The sequence below is a fragment of the Hemicordylus capensis genome, chromosome 9 (genome assembly GCF_027244095.1).
Source record: "Hemicordylus capensis ecotype Gifberg chromosome 9, rHemCap1.1.pri, whole genome shotgun sequence".
Classification (NCBI taxonomy): domain Eukaryota; kingdom Metazoa; phylum Chordata; class Lepidosauria; order Squamata; family Cordylidae; genus Hemicordylus; species Hemicordylus capensis.
Genome location: NC_069665.1, coordinates 7,408,180 through 7,421,731, shown reverse-complemented (window position 1 = coordinate 7,421,731; position 13,552 = coordinate 7,408,180). Strand labels below are relative to the sequence as shown.

The 13,552-nt window shown below is 46.5% G+C and overlaps 1 protein-coding gene across 2 annotated transcripts in view; it reads left to right on the top strand.

Moving 5' to 3' along the window:
• The window catches only part of SMPD3 (sphingomyelin phosphodiesterase 3), a 176,587-nt gene that overhangs the window by 39,772 nt on the left and 123,263 nt on the right, over positions 1-13,552 (top strand). For both annotated transcript variants that reach the window (XM_053270919.1, XM_053270920.1), the window contains exon 2: positions 12,514-12,598. The gene's annotated coding sequence lies outside the window, so the exon portion shown is untranslated. The remainder of the gene's footprint in view (positions 1-12,513; positions 12,599-13,552) is intronic.

Genomic DNA, 13,552 nt, shown 5'->3' with positions numbered 1-13,552 from the left:
TCTGATCAGAAAATTCGATTCAGATTCAGTTTGAATTTAAATTGATTTGACCCTGTTTTGGTGCCTTTTTTTTTAACCAACCAGGCAGCCAGAATGGTTTTTAAAAGGTGCCAAACAGCTCAAATTGAATTTCAAAAGTTCAATTGGAATTCGAATTCAATTGCCCTTTTAGGGGTGATTCAGTTGAAGTTTGAATCACTCAAATCACCCAGATTCAAATCAAATCAATTTGAATTTGAATCGATTTGCACATCCCCCTAATCCCAAGCATTTTAGCCTTTTGTTGTAAGCAAGGTAGTCTAGTCCCAAGATCATTTTGGATGCCCTCTTCTGTTCTACCTGCTCTCTCTCTTTTTCGGTCCCACCGCTTCCTTTTTGCGATGTGCCTGGAAAAGTACACCATATTCCAAGTGTGGCTGCATTATAATGCTAGCAATTTTACTTTGGATTCTCTTCCTAATTGTCCCTAGCATAGAACTTGCCTTTTCCACAACTGCCACGCACTGGATTGGTGTTTTCATTGAGCTATCCACCACAACCTGAAGATCTCTTTCTTGGTTAGTAACTGCTAACTCAGACAATATCTGTGCATATGTGAAGGTAACACCTACAGAGAAAGTCTCCAAAAGATGGAAAGCTCAGGAACGTTGGTGTTCCAGAAGAATAGTTTAAAATGGATGTGGTGTTCACGTGATGTAGATTTGCCTTTAGGGATGGAGAGAGACGGTCTTGCAGAAGTGAGCATGAATTATCCCCTTTGCTAAGTAGGGCTCACCTTGCTTTGCATTTGGATGGGTCATTATACGGGAACACTGCCTGCGGCAAGATATTCCTCTTAGAGGAAGGGGCCATAGCTCAGAGTCGGTGGTAGAGCATTTGCATGCAGAATGCCTGAAACCTTGGAGGGCTGTTGCCAGTCAGTGTAGACAATACTCAGCTAGATGGACAAAGGGTCTGACTCAGTCGAAGGTGGCTTCCTATGTTCTTGTGTGTCCTCTTGAATAATATGATGTTCAGTAACTTTTTGAAAATACCTTTTAAGAACAATGTGAGCATGCAATTCTCCAAGCAAAGCTTGCTATTTTTAACCCACATTTATTGAGAGACGATATAATTTTCCAGCTGCAAGCAGCTTACCAAAGACAGAAGCAGAACAAGTTCTGGTTTTTGTCTCATTTTAAAAAAATAATAATTAGGAACCTGGCCAAGCAGTGCAGCAGAAGAAAACTTAATTTCTTCCTTAAATTTGATTTGAATAGAGAACACTGCTGGGAACATATCAAGACCATCCTTTTTCATTCAGTACTTGGGAAGCTCTCCCAGATTCTAGTACCTACAAATGTCTCCTTGTCAACGAGGAGAAAAGGGAAATTATCCGATTAGCATCCAGTGGCAAAACAGCGGGGCTTGTTAGCTGACAAACACCGAAGAGCAAACACTGCAGCCTTCAAATATTTCCTTTCAAGCAGTGCTTCTGAGAGTGGAATATATGGTGCATGAATGATAAAATATATGCCTTATTTTGTTTCTAGCTTATTTGTGGAGTGCCTAAAAAACTCGGTGTGGATTCATAGTCTGCACCTCCCAGAGTTGCAGGTTTGGGGCAGTACAGAAATTATGTTGAACAATCAATCAAACAGATAAATAATATAGGCAACAAGTCAAAATAAAAACTGGGGGAAACAACTTGTGCATCCTACCCTTCCTCAAAGGTGTCCAGGGAAGCATCTGGGCTATTGAATAGGAACATAGGAAGCAGCCATATACTGAGTCAGACCCTTGGTCTATCTAGCTCAGTATTGTCTTCACAGACTGGCAGCGGCTTCTCCAAAGTTGCAGGCAGGAATCTCTCTCGGTCCTATCTTGGAGATGCTGCCAGGAAGGGAACTTGGAACCTTCTGCTCTTCCCAGAGTGGCTCCATCCTTTAAGGCAGTGGTGGGGAACCTTGGCCCTCCAGCTGTTTTTGGCCCTTCAGGCTGGGGATGGTGGGAGTTGTAGTTCAAAAACAGCTGGAGGGCCAAGGTTCCCACCCCTGCTTTAAGGGGAATATCTGACAGTGCTCACACTTCTAGTCTCCCTTTCATATGCAACCAGGGCAGACCCTGCTTAGCTAAGGGGACAAGTCATGCTTGCTACCACAAGACCAGCTCTCCTCTCCGTCTCGTCTCCTTACCTTGCCCCCCACCTCAATTTTGCAGGTGCAGTGCTTAAAAACCAGGTCTGGAGCTGGCTTGGAGACAGCATCTCCAAGGAATCACCCACTGAGCCGGTGGGTACATCCTGGGGTGTTAACTTGGCCCTCCACATCCCAATCTTTTGGGGTGCAGTCCTTTAAATCCAAATCTGGAGCCAGCTTGGAGAGACCTCCTCTCCAACCAACTTTCCAGTAATTATTGGGTCAGTGCCGACCCGACACCAGTAGTTTTGTAGAGGCCCTATTGGCCTCCCCGATATTTTACTTCCATATTCCATTGACCTGATATTCCTGCTAGTGCTTTATATGCAGAAGAACCCAGATTCAATCACTGGCAGCATCTCCAGGTAGGGTTGGGAAAGACTCCTGTTTGCAGCCTTGGAGAGCCAGTCAGTGTCGACAGTAGCGAGACAGACGGGCCAGTGGTTTGACTCGTATACGACAGCTTCCAGTGTCCCTGTGTTCTTACAACTCAGGTTTGGCTAAGGCAGGACCAGTACTAGCTGCAGCCCTGGGTCACGATGCCAGACTGGAACCTGAGAGAGCCCCAGGACTGGAGTCTCCCAAGGAAGCTCCTTCAGGGCCTAGGCTTCATGGGGCAGCACCCCCAGAATCAGAGGCCACTACAGAGCCAACCCACGTCTCCCACACCATCACCTCCCCACACACACACTTCAATGTCTGCACACCAGTTCTGTCGACAAGCTCAGCGGGAACAGATGGAGTGGAGAAGGAGTTGACAGACTCCAGAAGAGCAAGAGGCACCTTTCAAAGAGGTGATTCTCTTACATTTAGCGGGCAGGCGGTGGGGGGAATGGCACCATCCAACCCAAGCTTGGCATCCTTCCAGTGACTGTTGCTGGTTTTCTTACCTTATATTTCCTTTTAGACTGTGAACTCTTTTGGGACAGAGAACCATCTTTCTTATTTATTTATTTATTTATTTATTTATTTATTTATTCTGCGCAAACAGCTTTGAGCACTTTTGTTGAAAAGTGGTATGTGAGGAGGAGGAGGAGGAAGAGGAGGCAGCTACCTCTTTAAGGCTTCCCCTCTCTAGGCAGGGTGATGAAGTCCAGCAGGGTAATCTGGGCTCAGAGGTACTTAAGGGCTCAGCCTGTCTCTGACTCATGCTGAGTCAACTTGGTCCCTTGGAGCTCTCCATGGTCCTGCAGCCTCACCTTGTGGGCAAGTAGGAAAGGACAACAAGCTCCTGATTTAATTCCAGGTCTCTAGCTCCAGTTTTAAAGGGTTGTGAAGAACATTCCTCCAAAGTGGAAATTCTCACAAATTGTTGGGGTTTGAATGGTTCCCCATGAAGAAACTGAAATCCTCTCTGAATTTCAAGGCTCCTACCAAAGAGAAATCTCAGAGGAGTTTCTCAGACCATTCCTCCATAAATGTCCCATTTTTACACCATAAAAAAACCCAAACACCACAAGAAGCAGCCCTATTTTTGTATAGCATAATGGTTCATTTCACTGGTGAGGCACGTCTATTGTTTCCTAAGAGGTTCCCTTTCAGATTGTGTTGAATGTGTTCATTTTGGCTTTGGTTCAACATTTTTAATGCATTCTTCATGCACTCTATTATTTTGCCCTTTCAGGAGAACAAATAACTCTACTTAACTATTCTGTTGATAAGATGTTTTAAGTTTCCTGCCCCATTCAGGAATGAATGGCAACATGCATTTGATGACTGTTTCTGGAATGTAACATTTTATTGCAGTCACAGAAAATTCTGCTCACCCTGGCTGGACAATCTCCTCTCAGTCAGCACAGGTTTTAAGTGAATTGCCTGTTAACATTATTGTAGCTTTGTTTCTGGATTGGTAAAGTTTCACAGCAATTTTGCATGCTGATGTATTGTCTTTCAGTGTGCCTATGACTTCAGCACTAGGGTTTTGTACCATAATTACAACAAGGAGGTTTGATTTGCAGCCACATTTCTGAACTATAAGCTTCCCTGACTTTAGAAATACTAAGAAAAAGCATAGGGGGCATGTGAATGTTAAAATAATTGCAGAAAATGTGACACTTTGATTATTAGTCTTGGTAGAAACTGAGTGCAGAAGTGTGTCTGCTGATATTTCAAAAGCCCAGAGATGGATTTAGGCTCCTCTTCATTGGAAGCTGCCTTATACTGAGTTAGACCATTGGTCTGTTTAGCTCAGTATTGTCTACACTGATTGGCAGTGACTCTCTGATGTTTCAGGCAGGGGTCTCTCCCAGCCCTCCTTGGAAATGCCAGGAAGTCAAGCTGGGATCTTCTGCATGGAAGATGTAAGGGGAATGTCTCAAAGTGCTCACATGTAGTCATCCATCCAGATGCAAGCCAAGGCAGACCCTGTTCAGCAAAGGGGGCAATGAATACTCATTACTGCAAGACAAGCTCTTGACAAACACCTCCCTGAGCGACATTGACATTAAAGCCAGCAAAGAACCTGATCCTGTGCATCAGCTGACATCTAGACTAATGCAACACTCACACTATGGGAATTGGGTAACTTTGACCTATCTTCCCTTTCCTCAGAGGCTCACTGTGCCTCCCAAATATATGTCCCCGAAGGCTGCACAATCATCAGGGACATATTTTCAAGAGGCCCTGTGCAGGGATGTGTAAGGAACCAGCAGGGGCCGGTTCAAAGGCGTGGGTAGGAAAACTTTAAGGGTGGGGGAGGGTACACTTACTCCTGCCTCCACCCCCCCCCGCTGGTGCTCCATTTGTAAAGAATCCATTGTAGCAACAGAATACCTCCCTGGTGCCCTGTTCCCTCCTTGCCCGGAAGTTTCCCCCCGCCCGCCCTTAAAGTTGTCCCCCGCCTTCAAGCCTCCAAACCACCATGTGCTCCAACCTGTTCAGAGGTCCATAAAAGGACCTCCAAACAGGTTCATGCACATCCCTAGCCCTGTGGGCTTCAGGGGGAAAGGAAGTTCAGTAAAAATTGCTCTTCTTTAGTGGCACATGCACAGTGTTAATTTAAATGCTGACCACCATTTTTTAAAAATAGACCATCTATATCACTCTAAGTAGGCTTTTGTTCACTGTATAGATGCAGGAAACAGAAGCATTGTAAGCAAAAGCTGCAAACCACCTAAGCCACACCATAAGCATGGCATTTACTATAATTATTGGTCCTACTTTCTATCCTACCCTGCTTTCAAGGAATTCAGGGCGGCATAAATGGTTCTTCCTCCACCCCACAACAACTCTGTGAGGTAGGCGAGGCTAAGGGATGTTAATTAGCCCATGGCCACCTAGAGAGCTTTGTGGCTGACTGGAGATTTGGACCTGAAACTCCCCTAGGCTGTCGCACTGACCCAGAGCTTCGCAACCTTGGGCTCCTAGATCTTGTTGGACTAAAACTCTCATCATTCCCAGCCCCAATGGTGGAACAACCAGCATAATAAAAGAGACAACAGAGGAGTGAAACCAAACAGGAGCAGAAGAGCCAAACCAAAGAGGCAAGCTAATTCAAGGGCAGCAGAGCGATTCAGAACGCAAGACTTGATGTTATTCCTACGATCGGTAGAAAGCGGGCTAAGGGAGCCTAGCCGGTTTTCTCCTGATTGTGGGAACGACCAGGCTCACGGGCATTTGAACGGAACACTGGAAGATATTCCTTTTAGGGGATGGGGCCATTCTCGGAAGAGCATCCACCTGCTTGCGTGCAGAAGATTCCACGTTCCCTTCCTGGCATCTCCAAGATAGGGCTGAGAGAGATTCCTGCCTGCAGCCTTGGAGAAGCCACTGCCAGGCTGGGTAGGCAATCCAGAGCTAAATGGCCCCATGGCAGAAGTTGGCTTCCTATGTCCGTATGTAAATATTTGCATTTGAATGAGAGACATGTGATGTCTCACACTGTAAGATATTCCGCTCAGGGGATGGAGCCGCTCTGGGAAGAGCAGAAGGTTCCCTCCCTGGCAGCATCTCCAAGATAGGGCTGAGAGAGATTCCTGCCTGCAACCTTGGAGGAGCCGCTTCCAGTCTGTGTAGACAATACTGAGCTAGATGGACCAGTGGTCTGACTCAGTAGAAGGCAGCTTCTGATGTTCCTATGACTTTCAAGGACCTAGCTAAGACATATTTGTTCCATCAGGTGTTTGGGATTGTAGAATGACTCTGGTATGGATGGGTATCTATTTGTTGCTGTTAATAGGCTTGTGGGTAGTTGGTTGTTTTGAGAGATCATTGCTAACTGTCATATTGCTACACAGTTGTGTTGCTTCAGTATTTTGTACTGGACTCCTGCTTTAAATGGAAAAGAAGAATAGAATGGTCTTAAGTTAGGGGTTCCCAACCTTGGCTCCCCAGATATTGTCTGGCTACAGGGTCCATCATCACCAGCCACAATGGCATTTGGCGTGGGGGAGGGGTGATGGGAGAGGGAGACTCAAGTTTGGGAAGTCCTCTTGTAAGTCAGTGCACAGAAATACGCATGCAGTCTGCCACTCTTTTCTTGAGACCCTCTATGTGGGCAAATCCTACTTGAATTGTCCCCGAATGATCTGGGCAACTGAATTGCATTTTCAAAGGGCTCCTTCCAAGTTCTTTAAGAACATAAGAACAGCCCTGCTAGATCAGGCCCAAGGAGGCCCATCCAGTCCAGCATCCTGTTTTCACACAGTGGCCCACCAGATGCCTCTGGGAAGCCCACAGGCAAGAGGTGAAGGCATGCCCTCTCTCCTGCTGCTGTTGCTCCCCTGCAACTGGCATTGGGGGGCATCTTGCCTCTGAGGCTGGAGGTGGCTCACAGCCACCAGACTAGTAGCCATTGATTGACCTGTCCTCCATGCATTTATATAAACCCCTCTTCAAGCCATCCAGCCTGGCTTTCTTGGAATTTCTGATGGGAGACCTTGCAGGCAGGGGGTGGTGCTTTGATGAACTAATACGGAAGTTCTTGGCTTGGATATTTGTAGAAGAGGCACCACATTATCATATTATTTTTGCTAAAGGAAAGCTTTCCTGCATACACTGCCCCAGTGACTTGAAATATAGTCTGACGATATAGCTGATATAGCTGACTATATTTCAGATGTTGAGAGTCTGGGTAGGAGAGCTGGTGCATGTGGTCGTGAGCATACCCTTTGCTGAGCAGGGTATGCTTTGGTTTTCATTTGGATGGGTCACTACATGTGAGCATTGTAAGGAATTCTGCTTAGGGGAGAGTTAGGCAACCTTGGGTGTCCAGCTGTTGCTGAACTAGAACAATTTATTGTGGTTTGGAACGATGGAAATTGTAGTTCAGCAACTGCTGGATAGCCAAGGTTGCCTTAGGCTATAGCAGGGCTGCTCAACTCCGGCCCTCCTGCAGATGTTGGCTTGCAGTTCCCACAATCCCTTGCTATTGGCCACTGTGGCTAGGGATTATGGGAGTTGTAGTTCAAAAGCAGCTGGGGGCCTAAGTTGAGCAAGCCTGGGCTATAGGCTATAGCTCAATGGAAGAACATCTGCACACAGAAGGCTCCAGGTTAAGTCCCTGACAGAATCTCCAGGTAGGGCTGGGAGAGACTCCTGCCTGTAACCTTGGAGAAGATGCTGCCGGTCTGGTAGACAATGCTGAGCTAGATGGACCAATGGCCTGACTCAGTATAAGGCAGCTTCCAGTTCCTAAGGCAGGAGCAGGTAGGAAGGGGAGGGCCATGCTGCCCCATGATATTTTGCTGCCTGAAGCAGAGTGACAAACTACATCCCACTCCCTTGCCCTCTTTTATTCTGACTATTTGGAGAAGCCAGACCTGACCTCAGTCACTCATGCACTGGTAACATCCAGATTGGACTACTGCAATGTGCACCCCAAGAGGCTGCCCTTGAAGATGGTTCGGAAGCTTCAGCTGGTCCAGAATGCTGCTGCAAGGATGCTCGGGGATGTTAGCTGCTCTTCAAGGATCACACCTATCCCGCGGCAACTTCACTGGCTCCAAGTTGGCTTCTGGATCCGATGACCTTAAAAGCCCTACATGGATTGGGGCTGAAGTATCTGTCAGACCAAATGTGCCCATATGAATCTGCCAGGGCCCTTAACTCATCAACTTGAGCCCTGCTCACAGCCTTGCCGTTGCCCGAGATTTGGTTAGTGGGGACAGAAGACAGGGCCTTCTTGGTTGTGGCCTCTCAGCTTTGGAATGCCCTCCCAGGAGAACTTTGCCACACTCCCTCCCTTAGGTGGGTGTTGGTTTTTTTAGAGCTCAAAAAACCCACCTGTTTAGAGAGGCTTTTAAAATCTTTTAATTATAATTTGGTGGACTTTTAATATTATTTTATGTCTATTGGGTTTTTATTTTTAATTGGTTTTGTTTTGATTGATTTTATACCATGCGGTGTCCTATTTGTTTTGTTGTTTTAAATTTTATATTACTTTAACTATGGTGAGCCACTCTGAGCAGTATTGTACTGGAGGGGTGGGGTATAAATGTTTTAAACCAGCCCCCCCACCCCAATTCCTCCCTTCCTTTCAAATCTTTTCCCCTTCCTCAGAGAAAAGGAAGGAAGGAAATGAGAAAAGGCAGAGGGCGCCATCTTCCCTCTCTTGGGCTGCCCCACAGAACTGACCCACAGCCTGCCTATAGCAGCCTGCTTCATGGTGGAGCCGGCCCTGGATGGGGCTGGTGTGAGTGGCTTGGAATCTGGACTCTGCACAGATGCTGGCATTATCGCTGGATCCCCCACTCGCTGCAGCTGCGGCCCACCCGCTTCCAATCCGTAAATGTGTAAATCAAGATTGATTTTCTCAAAGGCATCCAGCGTTCTCCTCCAGCCAGCCTGAGAAAATGTCCCCTGGACTTCCCGCCTCTTGAAAGGAAAGCTGCGTTTTGCAGAGGGAAGAGCAGACCATTTTCACACATCAACACAGTTTCAAAAAAATCAATGGCAATCCTTGCTGCTGGCCCAACAGGGCAGATGTTTGCTTGCAGTCCTTACAGGCGGCTCAATCCTGCATTTGATTCGGCCTGGTCCTTGGGGGAAGACCTGATCACTCCGTGCCTCTAAAAAGCCACTGGCAGGGTTGACTGCAGCCTGGAGTTGGATCAGAGTTCGAAAACAAGACTGGCTATTCTGAGTCAATGCACGAAGCAGAAGGTGTCTATTATGTATGTTCTAATCAGCTCGGGCGGGAGAGGACAGAGAACTCTGGGTGCAGAAGAGGGCAACCAAGAAGATCAGGGGCCAGGAGGCTTTACAGTCCCTTCGAGGTCCTTGGACCCACTCCACACACAAGTCGGGCTTTGTCTTGCAAATTGTAGCTTATATCAATGTATTTCCGGGTTTTTAAAATGCTGGTTTTATTATTATTATTATTTCTTGTTTACACAGTAGACAGGTGTTATTGACTGGTTTGTTTTATCCAGACATCGAGTCCTTCCCAAGGACCTGGGATGCCAGAATTTTATTGTCAGTTGTTATAGATATCGTCGCAGAATATAGGCTGTTCCCAGTAAAGCTGCTTTTTGTAATTGGCTGATGGTGATTTCTGTGGCCCCTCTGGTGTTGAGGTGCTCTTCAAGGTTTTTTGGAACTGCACCCAGGGTGCCAATGACCACTGGGATTATTTTGGTCTTCTTCTGCCACAGCCTTTCAATTTCCATTTGCAGATCTTTGTATTTGGTGATTTTTTTCTATTTCTTTTTCTTCTATTCTGCTATCCCCTGGTATTGCTATGTCGATTATTTTGACTTGTTTTTCTTTCTTCTCGACTACAGTTATATCTGGTGTATTGTGTGGCAGATGTTTGTCTGTTTGTAGTCGGAAGTCCCATAATATTTTTACATCTTCATTTTCTACCACTTTTTCAATTTGATGGTCCCACCAATTTTTGGCTACAGGTAGCTTGTATTTTTTGCAGATGTTCCAGTGTATCATCCCTGCTACCTTGTCATGCCTTTGTTTGTAGTCAGTCTGTGCGATCTTTTTACAACAGCTGATTAGGTGGTCCACTGTTTCATCTGCTTCTTTACAAAGGCAGCATTTGCTGTTTGTTTTTGACTTTTCGACTTTTGCTCTTATTGCATTTGTTCTTAGTGCCTGTTCTTGCGCAGCCAGTATTAAACCCTCTGTTTCTTTCTTCAAGTTGCCATTCTTAAGCCATTGCCAGGTCTTGGTGATGTCTGATTTTCCACTTATATTGTGCAAATATTGACCATGCAGGGGCTTATTTCTCCATTTTTCTGCTAGGTTCTTGACTTGTTCTTTCTTGTAGGCCTGCTTTCTTTCATTGGTGTTGAATAGTTTCACGTTATTGACCATTTGAAGTGCATCTTCTTCACTGTCCTTGATATATTCTTCAAGGCCTCTCTTCTCCTCCTCTACTGTTTGATGGACTTGCAGCATTCCTATTTATTATTATTATTATTATTATTATTATTGTTGTTGTTGTTGTTGTTGTTGTTGTTGTTGTTATTATTGTTATTTACATTTATATCCCTCTCTCCCTCCAAGGAGCCCAGACCGGTTTTAAGCTACTTTTTCTGAAAAGGCCAGAACAAATAGGAAGAGGCACTGATGTAGAATCATTAGCAAGATAAGAGGGATACTCTCTTTAGAAATGCAGATGTCGCTCTTTAGTAATCTCTCCCTCTCCCCTCCACCCATTGGCTAGAAGGAAAACACGGAGGCATGCCATGTGATCTTGCAAAAACAAAACCGAGACCATAGGGGAGGGGCTGCTTCCCTCAATGCCACGAGTGTGATTCGAAGTGGCTTTGCTCAACATTTACCCCACAGCATGAAGCCATGTAAGAATAACTCCCCGGAGCACTTTCCTTATGAGGGACGGCTACAACATCTAGAGCTTTTTAGTTTGGAAAAGGGCGGTTATGGGGAGAGACGATAGTGGTGTATAAAATGATGCATGGAGTAGAGGTAGAGAGAGTGGACAGAGAGACATTTGAGACCCAGGGGTCATCCCATGAAACTGATGGCCAGGAAATTTGGGACCAACAAAACCTATGGAACTCTCTGCCATGGGATGTGGTGATGGCCAGTAGCTTAAAAGAGGCTTAGATAAATGCATGGAGGACAAGTCTATCAATGGCTTGATAGTGGCTATAGGTCTGATGGCTCTAGCCTCAGAGGCAAGATACCTCTAAATACCAGTTGCAGGGCGACAGAAGGCCCCCTCACTTGGCCTCTCCCCACCCCGGAGTCTTCACTTGGCCTCCCTCCCTCCCTGCTCAGCCTTTCCTCGCCCCCCTGCTCACTGCTTGGCCTTTGCTCTCCACCCCCAGGTGCTGCTCAGCCGTTGCTCCCCCCAGCTCAGCCCACTGTCCCACCTACCCCCCCGCATGGTGGTGGAGAGGACGGGCAATGATGGGGCGCTAGGGCGGAGATGGCGGCAAAAGCTCTTTCCATGGGCCCACCAGGTTGGACGTAAAAGCCCCACCCCCACATTTTCATTCGTCGTGGCTGCAGAGGGGGCGGGGCTTGCCACGTATGACCTTTGTGTATTATATGTCTATGGATGGGAGCACCAGCAGCCAGCAAGATGCCACTCCCATTGAGAGCACTTCTAAATTGGGACTGATCTGATCCTTTCAAGCTTTGCAAGGAGAGGCTCTCCTCACATCTTGCAAGAAAGCACAAAGAGAGAAGGGGAGGCTGCTGGCAAGCTTCTCTTCTCTTCTCCCTGTCCCCGTGCCATGTTCAGAGTTTCCAAGGGCTGGATTTGAAAGTGGCATTAGGTTCTTCTTCTCAGGCAGGCGTTACTTCTTTGCTTCCTCACGTGCAAACTGAATGCTTTGTGGAGTTATTGTTCTTGTTGTTCAACTTCAACAAATTCTTCTTCTTCTTCTTCTTCTTCTTCTTCTTCTTCTTCTTCTTCTTCCTCTTCCTCTTCCTCTTCCTCCTCCTCCTCCTCCTCCTCCTGCTCTTCCTCCTCCTGCTCTTCTTCCTCTTCTTTCTCCTCCTCTTCCTCCTCCTCCTCCTCCTCTTCCCAGTTCCTTGATTCCATGTGCATCAGATTTGTCCACACAAATGAGCTTTGCATATTACATAGATCTGTTTTTTTAAAAAAATATTTATTATTCACAGCTTTAAAAATATAGTCCCATAAATATGTGACGTGCGGCTAAGATGGTTTTCAAAATAAAATGAAAATTGTGCTAGTTGCCCAGACATTGTTCAGACAGAGAACGAAATGCAGCCACTAATCACAAAAGGCCTTATATGAAATAGTGACACATAATTATTCTACATTTCAATCTGAGACATAATCCCGAGAGAGAGAGAGAGAGAGAGAGAGAGAGAGAGAGAGAGAGAGCGCATCTGCTCATTTCACAGTCTTTACAAGTAATGCTACATAATGTAAATCTTATTTCAGGAAAGAAATCCTCCAGGAACCAGCCTATGCTGAACAAGGAAAGGCTGAATGAAATCTTGAAGAGTCCAAAACAGTTCTTTTGCAGGTGGGTGATTTGTGTTCCTACAACTGCTTTTTTGCATACCAGAATTTCAAGAGAGAATCTTTAAAACGGTCTATAATAGCCTAGGTAAGCAGTAAGACTGGGCTTTTGGTTGACTGTGAACATGATTTTTTCCTGCCTAAGTTTATCTGGATTGAACAGGCTGGACTCCGTGCAGACTTAAGTGCTGATGCCACTTGAATCTAGATTCACGCTACCGTTGTCCTCCACATCCCTTGCTATCCACACCCCTGAAGCATCAAGGGACTGGTCCAGCCAGACCAGTTCCACCCTCTCTCCCTCATGTGCCTCTTTCCCTTCTTGAACCACTGCACCTTTTCAGCACATGGTCGTGGATCAGGGGAGGGAGTCACCATTGGATGAATGGGTTCGAAGAACTGCCCGCAGGGACTGCGCCTTGTGGCCCCAGACACTCCCCCCATAATTGACGTCAGACGTGGGGGGTGTTGTTTTGCTCCCAAATGGGGGCCACGCAGCCCTGTTTGGGACCTAAATTGGCCCAGGCTGCATTGGCAGCATGGCCGGAGTGACTCTCCCTGCCTTTTAAATGCACTGAGAAACTAAAGGGGAGTGACATTCACTGCCCTGAGGTGCAGGTGCCTCCTGAGGCTGTTGCCTCACCTCACCTCATTAGCAAGCAGCCACTGTTTGAACCCTGCAACTGTTGGCCTACAACTCCCATAATCCCTGACTATTGGCCACTGTGGCTGGGGATACTGGGAGCTGTAGTTCAAAAACAGCCAGAGGGCCACAGTTGAGTAACCCTGCACTATTCAGTTGATTTAGTTTCCCACTTATTTCCTGTACAGACTACAAAGGGCAAATCCTTTGGCTGTCCCTTAGACCCCACAAATCCATCTGGCTGTTCCTTAGAATCCACTTCTGCTCCTACGTATATTTTAAGTCCCCTTCATGCTGGTCTAAGGGAGAAGAGCT